General features: G+C 27.3%; 1 protein-coding gene and 1 long non-coding RNA gene across 3 annotated transcripts in view; both read right to left on the bottom strand.

Moving 5' to 3' along the window:
* The window catches only part of LOC132921554 (uncharacterized), a 32,198-nt gene that overhangs the window by 1,278 nt on the left and 16,837 nt on the right, over positions 1–14,083 (bottom strand). The window lies entirely within an intron of this gene.
* LOC132922552 (uncharacterized) lies at positions 4,345–7,572 on the bottom strand. Its single transcript, XR_009661029.1, has 5 exons — positions 7,528–7,572; positions 7,194–7,496; positions 6,865–7,081; positions 6,547–6,798; positions 4,345–6,480 (listed from the first exon to the last, which is right to left on the bottom strand). It is a non-coding gene; the product is annotated as an uncharacterized LOC132922552 (long non-coding RNA).

Below are 14,083 nucleotides of genomic sequence, written 5' to 3'. Positions count from 1 at the left end.
GTAAATGAAAATAATAGGTACAAGATATCTGTAGCCTGTAGAGGTAAAAAAATATATAGCATTATAATTATGTTTGTGAAAATGTATAAGTACCTAGGTAAATATTAAATTGTAATAAATTATTATTTTGTTTTATACAACTCATTTGTGGAGGGGACTATGGCTATACGCCTAAATCAGGCCCTGGCCAAAAGTATATAATAGTACAATAGTACAATATACTTGTTCTAAAAAAAAAATAAAAAAATAGATAAGTAAAATGAAAAAAAATGAGTTCTAAATAACTTAAATATGCACCTACTACCTAGTATAATATAAGTATTAATAATGTTATAATAATAATAATAATAATACAATTTATTGATAATAATTCATTGTTTGTAATATCTATGCACAGAGTATTTAATTGATTTGAAAAATTAAATTTTAAATAACAAATTTGTTCCTCTGAATTATGCTAATGTTAGGTAGCTAACATATAAAACATATATATTTGTAAATTGTAAGACGATGATATGTGGGGTGACGTTACTTTAAACAAAAAACTATAATTATCAATATAAATGTATAATACAATATCGAAACCGCCAAAATATTGTTCTTGTGATGGTTACCACAAAAAAGTATCAATCCATTAAAAATAAAAATATAAAGCTTGTAAAATTATTTGTTCATATAAATATACAATGGTTGAAAACATAAATTGACATTATCAATTTTTTTATTTTATGCATATCAGTAGTAAAATACCTATAACAGTTCAAACCTGTGGACATGCATAAAAAAGTATTCATACAAGTTTTTTAATTAAATACTTAATTTACTATGTTATGAACGTTTATGAATTATAAATGAAAAGAAATAAAAAAATAAAAGCTTATAAGACTATAAAACTTAAAATTAATAAGAAATTAAGAATGCTAGATAAAATTCAATGTAATTTCACGTATAGCTATATAAATACTTTGTACAAATACTTGTAAATTGAACTTAGTCTAAATTTATTGTGATATTATACGTTCATATTTAAAATTAGATTAAATATATATTTATATATGTACTAGTGATTCTTTAATCAAACGACACTCATTATTTCAAAATCTATTAACGTTTTTGAAAATATTATTTTTACATAATTTCCAGTCGAAATAAAACAAAGTTTTTTAAGAATTTATTCTTTAGTATTTTTCATTGTTTTAATGTTAAATGTTTTTTAATTTTTTGAATGGCAACATACATTTTTAATTTCATATTCTAAAAGAATTACTGTGTAGATATATTATTTAAGAAAAATTTTGGTGAAGCAATATGCCATATAGAATAATTTAATTTTTATACAACCACCATCCGTGCAAATACATATAGTACAGTTTTAAAACTGGATTTTAATTGAATACTTAAAAATTAAACGTATTATTTGAGACGTATTGCATGAGAATTTTGATGGGAAACAGCCGTCATAACACACCCTATCCTTCCATTTGTATCTAGACTTTCATTTATTAAGGCCTTAAACCAGTTAAATGACAATATCTTATTTTTTTACTTTATCCATTAGAATATGATTCTTCGAAATAATATTTCCATACCTGAGAAGTGTTCATAAATATCAGCTTAATAAATAATCCATATTTTAAAATGTATATAATACATAATCGTTTGAATATTGCTCTATACAAAGAAAAAAGTTTTTATACGGTCTTATTTTTTTATACAATATAAACATATTGTATTATATTATAAATTCCTAAACCTAGTATACCTGCGTAATTTTATCATTATTTTATTTTTACTAAACGACGAAAGATAATAAAATACCCTTCCGGGACAGCGTGTTTTACATATTTCTGTGAAGAAATTCAAAAGAATTTTTAAATAAATGAGGGTTAAAGTAATTACACAACAAACGGGTTTATACTTTCTATTACGAACATATACTTTATTTTGTTAGAGATGAATAATTTTTACAAAATAAACTTAAGTACCTAATATCTATCGTCATAGGCACCTGTGCCACGGTGCTAAACATAATTGAATACATTCCAAAAAAACATATTATTACTATGCACAATAAACGAAATTTTTTTTTTAATTGAATAAATGAAACGTTTATTAACTGTGAACAATTTTCATGGTAAATGTTAAATATTTAATATTATAACATTAAGCATTATGTGAATTATTATAATCGTGATAGACATTACTCCACATTTGTTTAAAATTATAATTATAATATTATTTTGTCTTTTAAGAGAAATAACATTCGGGCCTCAGAAAAATCACCATTATATAGATAACATTTCTTTTTTTTTTATGTTATGCATAGGTATGCAAATATTTTTAAAATAAGTTACATATATATATTTGTTTTTGGTAATAGAAAATTATAAAAGATTAAATTATAAATACCTAATATTGATAATGTCGATTGTAATGATATACAGGGTGATTTTTTTATCGTGAACCAGTAAATATCTCGGTAAATATTAGGAATTTTAAAATAATTTTTTTTTTAAACTTTCTAGGTTTTACTATTTTACACTGTGTTACAAGTTTGATAATTTTAACTTCTTCCCTTATTTGATAAAAAACTATCAACTTTCGATTTTCAAATGGCAATACATATTTTCGATAACGAAAATTTATAAACATACTGAAAAAAATAATTTTAACGTTTATAGAATTTAATTTCAGTAATCCGTTCGCGACTTATTACCGTTTAAATATTCGTTCAATTTACTGCTACCGGGTAGTTTATCAAACCCAACAGTAAAGACCAGAAGTAAAAACGAAATGATATCTTAATTTAACAATACCCATAACGATCATAATCGATAATAAATCTTAGGTAGCAAGATAGATAAACAATACTGTTAGAAAAAAAAAATGTCCTATCAACACTCCCACCAGAAAACCGTGGTGTCAGTGAGCGACTAGCCTGCCGCATCGAGGTTGAATCAGTTATAAAGTATAAAAATAACATATTACAATTTACTATCGTGGTTACATAATACATCACTGGTTACTGATTCTTGGTATAGGACTTATCACGTATTATTTTAACAAAAAAATGATAATAAATGGCGGTTAACTGTTAATGTTAATTTTCCATTATCAAATATCGAATACTAATTATTAATTAATTAATATTCTTTGAACGTTTAACCACAGAATACGTTTTAAGTAAATACTATGTAAATGTGTATTATTTTAAATATAAATTTAAGGTTTAAACCAATTATTTCAATGCATATGTATTTTGTGATAGTGTTTTAATGTTGTATTTTGGTTAAACAATTTGAATTTAATTAAAAGTATACTTGATATGATATGATCACATTAATAGTTAATTGTATATTTAAATAATTAGGTCAAGTTATTGGTATATAACATAAGTAGGGCTATGGAGTTTTTATTAACCTAAATTGGCAAATTAAAATTTTTTTTTTACATCTGAGTGTCATTTTCATGCAATATATTAAAAGATTTTTATATCTTAAAATATTAATTAAAATTTAACATCATTTCAAAAATAAGTGTAAAAATCAATATTTTTTAAAACATTCATAGCCCTAAAAATATGTTATACTCTATGTATAGAGTAGATAATGTAAAGTATGTTCAATGTTCATTTAATTTGTATTAATTTATCTAGGGTAGTGGACATGTTAAGTGTTAATATTTTTTATTAGGTATGACCTTACCCAAATCCTGCAAAAATTTGCACTACGGAAATTTGTTCATGTTCTAGTAAAATTATTAATAACTAATGTGTTTATTGCCTTTGATAATTTAGTATTGAATTAATGTCCATTATTTGGTATAAGTTCAATAAACTTGAATAAAAACTACCTATCAATTATTTATGACTTATTTCAACATCTTGAACATATTAATCCTACTGTTTAGTGGCTACTAAAAAACTAAATACTAATTAATAAATGTAAAAAAGTTAATGAAAAATTTAAAAAGAGTGAACATTTATAAAGTTGTTTTATTATATGAAACAAAGAAAATAAGTAACATACTTACATATTATAATGTTTTGTACTACTATAGCATAGAAAAGTACTATAATACCAATACCAGGGATACCACTAACAATATTAACTAAATTAATTTGTATACCATGGAACAATATTATATCTTAGTTCATGTTTCAAAATTAAACCTAGGAAGTATGAAGTTAATATTATCACAGAACTATGTAACCATGGTTGAAATACATACATCTTAGAATATAGTGAATATACCTTATAATTTATAAAAGCTTCCAATATTGGTAAGGAAAGTAAGGATTAGTTAAGTTCAAAATTTAATTAAAACAAACAAACACATACACAATTCTTGTAAGTAGTCAATTAAAGTTTATTAATAATTTATTTTAATAGATGTTCAAACTGATGACCATCTACTTCCAAACAAATTGCCAGTCGTTTAAGTAATTCATTTGTAGTAGTTTTCACTAAAACATAATTTGAGATATTAGAACAAGCATCTTTAATTTTTTGTTTAAGATCATTTACATTAGCAGGCATTTCTTTGTAAACTACACTTTGAAGATAACCCCAAAGAAAATAATATGGCGAAGTCAGATCGGGACTACGAGGTGGCCAACATATTTTTGGACTGTACGTTCCCATCCAATTTGTACCAAAAGTGCAATTTAAATACTCTATGACAATATTTTTATTATGAGCTGGAGCACCGTCCTGCTGCCAAACTAAAGTTTTGCGTCTTGATAAAGATATGTCCTCCAAATACATACAAATACATATGTATTTATTTAATATAATTTATATTTCTATATTAGATTGATGAGTTATAATTAGTAAATTACAAAATAAATATTTTTTAAAAAACAATATGGTGTATCTTAATTACTATAGTAAATGATTATATTAAACAGATAACATTTTTTCATTTTAAAACAAAGTAAATCAACAATTTCTATGTATTTAGAAAAATAATTCATAAATGTGCAGATATAAATGTATATGGTTGCCATATGTACTTGGATTCAGGGTATAGAGCTAAGACTAAAGTAGTTAAAGGTCTATTCACACATTTCTTCTTTTTTTCTAATTATACATTTTTACAATGCCCCTTCCATTAAAGGTTTTCTTTTCATTAAACATAAAAATAATTACAAATCAATCTATGTATACTAAAAAAAAAATAGAATAGGTAAATTATTTTGATTACACAAATTAAGTGACATGACAAATAACCTACATCAGACTGATATTACAATGGTTTGTGCATCGAGAAAATGAGTCCTGTATTGTTAATCTGATACAAGGTTATAGGCCTAGAGCTCGTACATCGTGCCTACCCGATTTTCCATTTATAATTATAAGTTATACTAGTATATATTTTTCGTATAATGTATGATTTGCATTTTATATTAAAACTATCTTGTATGTGAATAGACCAAATAATGGACATTAATTCAATACTAAATTATCAAAGGCAATAAACACATTAGTTATTAATAATTTTACTAGAACATGAACAAATTTCCGTAGTGCAAATTTTTGCAGGATTTGGGTAAGGTCATACCTAATAAAAAATATTAACACTTAACATGTCCACTACCCTAGATAAATTAATACAAATTAAATGAACATTGAACATACTTTACATTATCTACTCTATACATAGAGTACAACATATTTTTAGGGCTATGGATGTTTTAAAAAATTATTGATTTTTACACTTATTTTTGAAATGATGTTAATTTTTAATTAATATTTTATGATATAAAAATCTTTTAATATATTGCATAAAAATGGCACTCAGATATAAAAAAAAAATTTTAATTTGCTAATTTAGGTTAATAAAAACTCCATAGCCCTACTTGGGCATCGCCCGTTATAAATATGCATGGGACAAAACTGCACACAGATTTTAAAATACTGGATATCCCATTGCCGCACATTTATATTTTGGACGATTATCGTCACTTATCGACAATTATCTATAACGACATTATTAAACTTTATCTGTAAAAGATTGTATTCACAGTGTACAAATTGGTTTACATTTTAAACCAATATAGGTATCTACAATAACATTTATGTTTAAATTATTACATTTGTGTTACTATTATAACTAATACTACTAAAAATTATGACTAAAAATTATTTTTAACTATTTAATTCTATGTAAAATTTTTATATTTAATAAATTTATGTGGTATCGTACCATTTGTTGTATGCGGAATTAGGCTATACCTTTTTATAAATTTGTGCGGTATCGTACTATTTTTGTGTGCGGTGTTGGGTTATACACTTTGTGCGGTATTGGGTCATGTTTGTGCGGTAATGGAAAGCGCCGCCCTACTTATGTTATGTACCAATAACTTAACCTAATTATTTAAACATACAATTAACTATTAATATGATCATCAACAATTTTTACAAATTTAGAAGTAGTTGGTCTTGATGCTGCACTGTTATTTTTTTTATCAGAATGCAACTAAAAAAAAAAAAACATTAAATTATTTATAGAATTGATTCTATACAAAAAAAATTGTATACATACTTATTAAGTTATCAGGTGAGATGTGCAGTAAAACTTCCGTTAATGGTCACCTCTATAGGACAGCTACCTCTAAATAGCGGTCATTATTTATGGTCCCTTTGGTGACCGTTAATTAGAAGTTTCACTGTATTATGCTGTGGCTAACCAAAACAGCAATTTGTATTTGTTCATCCAATATTGTTATAGATATTTGAATTAAAAGTTAGTACTATTAAATGCAATTGGAATTTGAAATAAAATAAAATAAATTTCCTAAAAAATGAACAAAAATTATAATTAACATCAAATTATTTATTTTATAAAAAAATTCATACTTACATAATAGATTGTTTAGTTTGTTAAAAGATTAAAATATAATATAGATATATGTATATTTTATTCTTTTATTCCAATTTTATTTTATTTATTAATTTATAGTCATCAGATAGGTACCAGTAGAAAGCAATATGAATTTGCATTAATTGCTGGTCAAATTGAGCTAGTCATATATTTCACTGTTATTTTTGATTAATTACACCAATTCTACGAATTGCCACTGAAATAAAATTAAGATATTAGAACCATGGTTATTATTTGCCAATAATATTATGCATAAATCATTTAATAAAAAAAAAAATTCTAATTTATTAATTTTAGATTGAACTTACCAATAAATTATAAAAAGTTGTAGGAAAAGTATGAAAACTAATTGTCATACACATGCTGATTGGATTGAAGTATACTTTTAATTAAATTCAAATTGTTTAACCAAAATACAACATTAAAACACTATCACAAAATACATATGCATTGAAATAATTGGTTTAAACCTTAAATTTATATTTAAAATAATACACATTTACATTGTATTTACTTAAAACGTATTCTGTGGTTAAACGTTCAAAGAATATTAATTAATTAATAATTAATATTCGATATTTGATAATGGAAAATTAACATTAACAGTTAACCTATAAACACATGTTTTCAGAAACAGTTAACCGCCATTTATTATCATTTTTTTGTTAAAATAATACGTGATAAGTCCTATACCAAGAATCAGTAACCAGTGATGTACTATGTAACCACGATAGTAAATTGTAATATGTTATTTTTATACTTTATAACTGATTCAACCTCGATGCGGCAGGCTAGTCGCTCACTGACACCACGGTTTTCTGGTGGGAGTGTTGATAGGACATTTTTTTTTTCTAACAGTATTGTTTATCTATCTTGCTACCTAAGATTTATTATCAATTATGATCGTTATGGGTATTGTTAAATTAAGATATCATTTCGTTTTTACTTCTGGTCTTTACTGTTGGGTCTGATAAACTACCCGGTAGCAGTAAATTGAACGAATATTTAAACGGTAATAAGTCGCGAACGGATTACTGAAATTAAATTCTATAAACGTTAAAATTATTTTTTTCAGTATGTTTATAAATTTTCGTTATCGAAAATATGTATTGCCATTTGAAAATCGAAAGTTGATAGTTTTTTATCAAATAAGGGAAGAAGTTAAAATTATCAAACTTGTAACACAGTGTAAAATAGTAAAACCTAGAAAGTTTAAAAAAAAAATTATTTTAAAATTCCTAATATTTACCGAGATATTTACTGGTTCACGATAAAAAAATCACCCTGTATATTTAAATAGGTTTTACACTTTTACGTTATATTAATTTAAGCAATCTTAATTATGATTTTATTATTGAATAATAATTTTTATAGAATGTTACAACGAAATTATTTTTCACAAAAATGGTTGATTATTACCTAATGTGTTATAAATATATCAATTATATCATGCATGATACCTAAACAAAAAAATTAAAACAGTTCTTTTGATAAACGGTTGGCCTTGCTATTTAAATTATTATTTAATATACGAAGTTTTTATTGTAGCCCATAGGCATTCTATTTTTATAATAAATATTTTAATAAATTAAATATTAAAATATTATGAAGTAATGATTAGATTTAAGTTAATTAATCGCTAATACAATTTGTTGGATCACACAAAATTATAAATAATTCTGATGCGGCATATCATAGATGCCAAAGTGTACTTAGCCATATTCCTATGCAACGTAGTTACTATATAGGTACTTTAAAAGTTGCAATAAATTACAAGTTTACAACTTGAAGTTACATATGTTGTAGAATACATAAACAGAAACTGTTGGTACAGAATATATTCTTATATAAGACTAAGCCATTATTAATTTTATACTTTTTGTTTACATAAATTATATAGTATCTATTAAACAGATTTTTAATTGTAAGTCACGTTGATTTTTGTTGTTTATTGTAGTCAAAAGTTAAAAGACAATATTAGACTATTAGATAATATTAAATTAGAATTATTTGTCATAAAAATATGTGAGTAGTAAAAAAAAAAAAAAAAAACAGTTTTGTATATTTAAAAGGAAGCAAATTATTTGTATAGAAAAAAGCTCATAACAAGGATAATAAATGAGATAAGTTTAACTACGTTTGAAAAGATGAATATGAATTATTGTTAACAGAATTTGATGTGTTTTCACTGTTTTCAGACTGACAAGTGACAGTCTGTTCACTCTTGTCAAACAGGCTGACAAGTATTATTTCGAACTAACCACACTTTACTGCAAAGTTATAATGATAAAAGAGTGAAAAAATGGAAATAAGTAAAAGTTCCTTAATATACAGGTTAAGTATTGAGGATTGACGACAAGAACAAATCGCTGTTGAAGACACCATCTGCATTTAATTTATTCGTATTGATGTTAATAACCATAATTCATAACTTTGAATTCAAAACAAAGCGAGAGTATATTGGGTTTACAACAAAGGTTTTTGTTTTAATTCTTTGTTAAAACTACATATTTTACAGATAGGACGTGTGTTCAAAAAAAAATTTTGGGTGATTTTTAAATGTACTTAGACTGAAACCGAGTTTGAGTGGTATCAATAGTTTATCCAAGGAAAAATAATAGCTGCCAAAATTAAATAGCTTATTTTAGTTCTTTATAGTACGTCATTTTTACATAAGACATGATTAATACTCACACAGGTTCTAGTTCTTTTTTTGTATTACATTCATAAAAAAAAATAATATACATTATTACTGTATATGATTCGTCTATTGTATAAATAATAAATCAAATACAAACAATAACTTGTGAACGTGCAATGAAGTAGCACAATCACTTAATTCAGCGTAGGTGAGAAAAATACGTAGGTGTTGATAACATTTATAAAATGAATCAAGTAAAATTTGTTGTTTAGTCTGACGTTAATCGATCTCTGTATACCTACCACACATTTCTCACAAAGGGCCGCTGATTGGCCTAATTTTCGTTTATTTTCGTCTTTAATATTTCGATTTTTTCTGTTTCGATTGGCGATTGCGACCATTGTAATATAATATAATAATATAGCTACAAGTAAATAATATGTAGCCATAATATAATATATACCCAATTGATCATTTAGATTTAAGTTGAAAAAAACTTAAAATTATGAAGTAGAGTATTGAAAAATAAATAAAAAAGTTTCCATTAAGCAATCTATTATTGTACCAAAATAATGACCTTTATAATAGACTTTCAAAAGCAGCCCCAATTATTAGGGTGCGCAATGTGCTTATATATATTATTGTACAGGTATTCACTGAATAATGTTCGTCCGTTGAAAAGTGTATATAGCTTTAGATTATTTTTACCATACTGCGGTCATTTTGATTTATATAACATAATATGTGATATACTTTGAATATTATATGATATTGAGGAAAAACGGAACTTCGAAATGAACCTTTCCGACTATATCTATAGCAGAGCCGCTGTCACCCCTGTTCTTTATAACGCAATTCGACGATGTTGTTATAGCGTAAATGTAAATTAATCGAAAACCGATAGTTTAGTAAAAATAAAACATTGTATCATTATTAAATATTTAATTATTGAAATATTATTTTTGAGTCAAATGGGCTTTTAATCACCGATATAATTATCATATACGAATGTCGAATATATTGTTATACAATTATTATCCTTGACCGATAATTCAAAATCGTCGATAACACTTGGTAAAAATAAAAATAAAACTTTTATGCTTAAAACCAACATTTCCTATACCAGTCCAAATCCTGTGACGCAAAACGAACCAATTCATGTATATAATTATTAATTTTAATACGATAATCACACTAAGCTATCATTGGTAGATCACTTTGAAAGCTATATATGACGTAGATTGGTATTGATATATTTAAAAAATAGTATTAGGTACACCTTCGTGGCTTGATATATCGTATCGTATCACCTCTATTAATAATTTTTACAATTATTAGTAAAATTATTTACATTACGAACGATTTGATTGGTATCTATTACATTTCAGAATTTTAAATTTAAAATGAGGGTTTTCTAATGGATAAAACCCTATTCAAACGTATAAGATACATTTTAATTCACATTTAAATCTATATATTAATCATATTTAAACACACTCGTGATAAAAGTTATACATCACCAACGCATCAACAGTGCACTTCGTTAAATGTTTGTATTTATCACAACAAATATAGCATAATATAGTGTCTGATGATATTTAAAGTAGGTTTGCTTAACAAGTTTGTTTTTAGATTATTAATTACGTAGGTGCGCAACTATTCTGCAAACAGACTCTAAACCGAAAACACCTACTATATAATATACACGAAAATACGCATATGCTGTTTGGCGCGAACAAATTGGCTTAGTCGCGAAACGATGTGGTCGAAAAGATTCAATTATAGATATGAAAAGTTGGAAATATCAATAATTCTCGGGGCTAGCAGCTGCCGCGGCAGTATCCAATACGTGAATGCGGTTACCATAAAATGTAATCAAAACTTGAAACCGACGAAAGCGTCACGAGATTTATGCGTGTACGCGATTTTTCGATCGAGTCCGTATCTGCAGTAATAATAATATTAATATTATTGCACCGAAAGCGCGTATTATATAATATAGACGCGAACGGTCGTCGCGAGGGTGCTGATTTGCGCATTAACACGTTTCGGTGTCCGGAACTTTGCCGGAGCTCTGCGCAGGCGGAAAAAAAAATATAGAAAAACGATAAAAACTATAAATCTTTTGACGGGCGCGCGTGGGCCGAACAACAGGGCACGTAGGTACACGCGTATATTATTATGCTGTACTACAGTCACGTCGGAGTGTAGAGAGAAAAAAAAATTCCTCAAAAACAACAATAAAACCAAACGTTCTATATGACGTACAACGCGCGCTATGTTATGGTTTGCGCCGGCCGTAACGTGACTGTAGGGGGCACGCGTGTTCGTTATAACGCGCGAGAGTCACCATTTGGACGAAAACATTTCACCAGCCGTCATTTTTAAACACACATATATATATGTATAAATTTCAACACTAGAATGCAATACGCGTATAATAATATCTACTCGAGTCGGGCGCGAACACGTGCGACTTCGGTCATGTGTAAAAACACTAAAATCGACGTTCCTTCGGTCAAACACGGCTATTATTATTATTATTATTGTTGTTGTCGCTGTTGCTATTATACCACTGCTGTACATTATTTTTGTCACTGTCTATATCGCATAATATTAAATAATATCAAATGCCGTTGTTATCATTAAGCCGCGAAGAATTTTCGCCCACTACCAGAAAATGTTAGGTTTTCGTCTCGATCTTGATCCCCCTCGTCCACGCCATCAATCACGGCTTGTCGGCTCGGTTGTTATTATTACATAATATCCACAGCAAAGCATTTTCGTAAATTATATGATTATTATCTTTTGTCCTGTCGTCGGGGGGGAGGGGGGGAGGTGTGGGCGAATGGAGAAAATATATACGAGCTTGATCGCGGGCCGGCCCGGGGTATTACGCCGTGTGCAATATATTATTAAATTTCGTCGGAATTGTCCACGTCATTATTGCGTCGACGCGATAATAGCAATATAGTATGACATGTATATTACCGATATCGGCGCAAACGATTAAATAACAAAAACAGATAGACTAGCGCTCCGATTTTAGTGATTTTACTTAGGTTCGGGTCCAGGGCGTATTACAGGCGACCGTACGCATATTATACGGTCAAACACCTTGCTCGGAACGTAATTATATTATTATACATTATGCAGTATAAACGAGAACTTTTGGTTTTTGTATATTTATTTTAAATTATTTATCTAGAATCGTGTCCAGAAAAAACGAAAAAAAAGCGTTCATAACAACGGCCACTGGGATTTGAACGAAATACGTAGTATCAGCCTCCGGTGAACAGAAAATACCTATAGGATCTTATTAAATATTTAATAAAATAAAGCATCATTTCAACAGCATGTACATTTGCGATTTGTTGAATTCTGAACGTGCTTGTTAGTGACTATGCTATGTAGAAATGTTTTCGATGTAATACGATTAAATGTTATTTTAGAAACTTAGAGCTATTTTCTTTTCCAGTATCATAGATTAATATGTATTTTATATTATATTTATCTAATTATCAGACTGTTATTATAAAATGCACCTATTGTCAGTATAACTTTCAATGTTTGGCAATATATATTATACACAATTATATTGAATATATTTATTTATTTATTACGGATCAGGCAATGGCTCAAAGTATAGATAACTTATATGTATTAAAAAATATTATAAAACAATATATGTATGCAAAAAACCAATATTTGGTTAGAACAATGGAAATTTGAAATGACTTATTGGCAATACACATCACTCTATACGTTGGTCGGTCACGGCAGTAATTATTAACGGTATAAACAAAAGATAAAAAGATCAAGACTGGAAGAATAGGGGTTTGAAACAAATTTGCTAAGTATCTCGAGACAATCCACTGACCATTCAATAAGCATCCGTAGGAGTACCCGGTACTGAATAACTTGTCAATCAGCTACAAGGATTACAACTATAGGATTACCTTTAGTTCATTCAATACCGATACCGATGATAGGTACTAAGCTATAATATTGCTTATGAATAATTTAAAAAATATAAGCCACGAAAACTAAAAACGTTCTTCATGCCTTTATCAATCTCGCTCTTATCGCTTGCGTCCCAAATAATATATGTGGGTCCTAAATAACAACAGAGAACTTTAGACTCGAACTGACAAGTTTACATCATACACAGCTTATTATATTACAATGTCATACCGGAACAGAATAAATAATTTAATGTAGCTGCACATATTAATCACGGTATATTTATATTTAGAAGAAGCATTTGCGGATAGAATACCTCATATTTCCTCGGCCGAAAGATTCCCTCACGTACGAGGAATTACATGTACTGAGTCTGCATATTGCAATATTACTCTACGTGATCGTCGAAAAGGATTACATGGCGACGCGTATTAGTTTATTAAATTATGACAAAAGAAAAAAATTACTCCGGGATAAAAAACCTAAGGGTTGCATATTATAACTCGTGGTCTTATATGGAGACTATGTGAGCAATATGATCCATCTATATATTATCTCGGACGAGCAAGCCATATCGATCCATCAAAACTTTCT

Source organism: Rhopalosiphum padi, chromosome 2 (assembly GCF_020882245.1).
Source record: "Rhopalosiphum padi isolate XX-2018 chromosome 2, ASM2088224v1, whole genome shotgun sequence".
Lineage (NCBI taxonomy): Eukaryota > Metazoa > Arthropoda > Insecta > Hemiptera > Aphididae > Rhopalosiphum > Rhopalosiphum padi.
The sequence above is the reverse complement of the archived record's forward strand: the minus strand, read 5'-3'. Positions and strand labels throughout refer to the sequence as shown.